Source organism: Gorilla gorilla, chromosome 9, assembly GCF_029281585.2.
Source record: "Gorilla gorilla gorilla isolate KB3781 chromosome 9, NHGRI_mGorGor1-v2.1_pri, whole genome shotgun sequence".
Lineage (NCBI taxonomy): Eukaryota > Metazoa > Chordata > Mammalia > Primates > Hominidae > Gorilla > Gorilla gorilla.
The window spans coordinates 10,829,795-10,832,851 of record NC_073233.2 but is presented as its reverse complement, the minus strand read 5'-3'; the positions used below and the strand labels follow the sequence as shown (position 1 = coordinate 10,832,851).

Below are 3,057 nucleotides of genomic sequence, written 5' to 3'. Positions count from 1 at the left end.
CTCAAAACTTTTTCTGCTTCAACCCATTACTCAGTTTCCAAGCAACTTCCACATTTTTAGGTATTAGTTACAGTAGCACCTTACTTTCTGGTGCCAAAAGTAGTTTTCTAGGGCTTCTATAAATGGTAATACAAACTGGGTGGCCTAATAAACAGAAATTTATTTCTTCACAATTCTAGAAGATAGAAGTCCAAGATCCAAGCAGAATTGGTTGCTACCGAGGCCACTCTTCTTGGCTTGTACATGGCCATCTTTCTGTATCTTTATGTGGTCTTCACTCTGCATGTGTCTGTGTACAAATTTTCTCTTCTTATATAGACACCTGTCATATTGGATTAAGGCCCATCCTAATCACCTCATTTTAACTTAAGTATTACTTTAAAGACTTCATCCCCAAATACAGTCACATTTTGAAGTGCTGGGTGTTAGGATTTTAACATATAAATTGGAAAGGGGAACAAAATTCAACTCATAAGACACGGTATGAGGGAGCATCAGAGGTGCAGTTCTCAGGATTAATATTAAGGGAATTCTTGAGTACCTAAGTTTGAATGAAATAGAACAAAACCTAAGTCAATATGCCCACATCTCATCTTCTTTGACTTCTCATATTTCTTCTATGCTGGGCCTTGGAATGGTGAGTTGAGAGAACACAAACCGTTGGAATTATTCCATCCTCTGTCTGAGGACATAAACATAAGTCCAGCATCCCTTTCTTAACAGTCTGTATCCCTAGCCGATAGCATAGACTTGGCTAGATTATTAAATAAGTAAACAATTCACATTCTTGTTGAAAACATAAGATACATCTATGCACAAAGAAAGAGTTATGTGATATATAATAAAATGTCAGAGGATATGGTTTTTCTTCAAAGTATTTAATGAGATGGAATAGCCATGAGGATGAGGAGGTAAAAAGAAGTCAAAGAATACAGACCGGCTTAGTTGAAGAAATAACCTTCTAACAAGCAGAGCTGTCTCACTTGGAATAAATAGGCCTAAAGGATGCATGTGCACCAGCACTGACAGTGTTGAGGTAGAGTCTAGGGATCAACTGTTAGAATATAGCAGAACTCCTGCACTGGATGGAGTAGAGGTCCTAACTCAGGAATCTGAGTGGATAATCCACCAAATTTCCAACAAGTCAGAGATGGAAATTCAGATTTTCACAGTCTTCTCTTAGGCAAATGAACTTGGAAGCATCTTTGTGTCCTTCAGCAAAGTCACCATGAGGCCGGAGGGTCAAGACTCTGTCAAGTTTACTGACAGGAGTCAGGGCTCTGTGAGGAGACAGCACAGTCACCAGGTTCAATCCAGAGGCTACCAGAGGGAAAAGACCCACAAATTGTAAACAGACTGTTGGCACTGAGCTTCAGGACATCATTTATTCTTTTCATAATACAAGAAAAGAACTAAACATGGAGTCTAGCACCCATCTACTCTCAGCACAGCCCTGGCCCACTACAGCATTCATTGTGCCCCACTCTTTTTCCACTTATTCCTCACTCTCTATTCACACATCCTTTCTCAGGAATACTCCCAAGACTGTCACGGATCTGCTTGGTCTTAACGCCATAGATGATGGGATTGACCATGGGTGGGAAGAGCAGATAGAAATTGGCGAGGAGAATGGGGACGTGCGGGGCAGCATGGCGGGCTACATGGTGCATGACTGAAGAGATGACTGAAGGTGTGTAGAAGGCTAAGATGGCACCTATGTGAGAGACACATGTCCCAAATGCTTTGTAGCGGGCCTCCTGAGAGGAGAGTTGTAGAACTGCCTGAAGGATAAAGATATAAGATAGGATGATAAAGAATAGATCCAACACTCCAATAAACATGGCCACAGCAATGCCATAGATATTGTTGAAGCTAGTGTTCCCACAGCCAGCCTGACCACAGCCATGTGTTCACAGTAGCAGCGGGTAATCACTGGGCCTCGGCAGTACTGGAAACATCTCAGCAGGAAAGGGGAGTGGAGACATTAGTGTCACAGCCCGGGCCACAGCAGCCATGCCAATCTTGGTGATGAGGGACCCAGTCAGGACCGTGGTGTAGTGCAGTGGCTTGCAGATGGCCACATAGTGGTCAAAGGCCATGGCCAGCAGCACTGCTGACTCCATGATGGAGAAGGAGTGAAGGAAGAACATCTGGACCAGACAGGCAAAAAGGTGGCTCTCCCGATCCCTGAACCAGAATATGGCAAGCATTTTGGGCAATGCTGAGGAGGAAAAGGACCAGGTCGATGGCTGCCAACATGGCCAGAAAGAGGTATATGGGCTCATGGAGGGCTGCGTCAGCCTGGATGATGAGAAGGAGGGTGCAGTTTCCAAGCAGGGCCAGTGTATATGCTGAGAAGGGGATGGAGATCCAGATGTGCAGGTGCTCCAGGCCTGGAATCCCCATCAACAAGAAGGAAGTTGGATGTGTTGAGGTGATATTGGAGGCTGACATGACTCTTAGAAATTCTCCTTGTTGATCTTCATAGGCTCCTTCACCTTCTAGGAAGAGTATCCAGAGTACATAGGATTAGAGAGTTCAATCACCTTCTATGATGAGCCCTTGTTACCATTCCTAGTCCTTAAACAAAATCCACTAGAAGTTCTCATAGACATGGAGAAGCATAATCTATGGTTCCTGCCCACAAGAAACTCTCATTTTTACTGACATCTAAATATTTAGATATCAATAGACCTGATACCACTAAACAGTTCTCATAAAGGAATGCAGAAGTGGTATTGTTTTGTGTTCTTGGTGACAGGATTATCTTGATCAAACAAGTAAAATATATTTAAATCAATTAATTTAGGTCATACATTGTTACCATTCAACCTACCAATCAAACAAAACTCCCAATCATATGAGTAAATTTTCTGTTGAACTTTCTGGCTTAAGTGCCTATATAAGTCAAATGAACCCTGCAATTCCAGTGCCTCAATTAATCATACAATCTGTTTAACTTATCTGGAAGTATACTATCTAATGGCATTGCCACTTGCCCAAATGTGGCTATTTCTAGTCATCAAAAATAAAATTAAAAATTCATACCTCAATCAC

General features: G+C 42.3%; 1 pseudogene; it reads right to left on the bottom strand.

The window, feature by feature from the left end:
• Window positions 1–1,108: 1,108 nt before the first annotated feature.
• On the bottom strand, window positions 1,109–2,472 carry LOC101133214 (olfactory receptor 52K2-like; annotated as a pseudogene).
• Window positions 2,473–3,057: the final 585 nt, after the last annotated feature.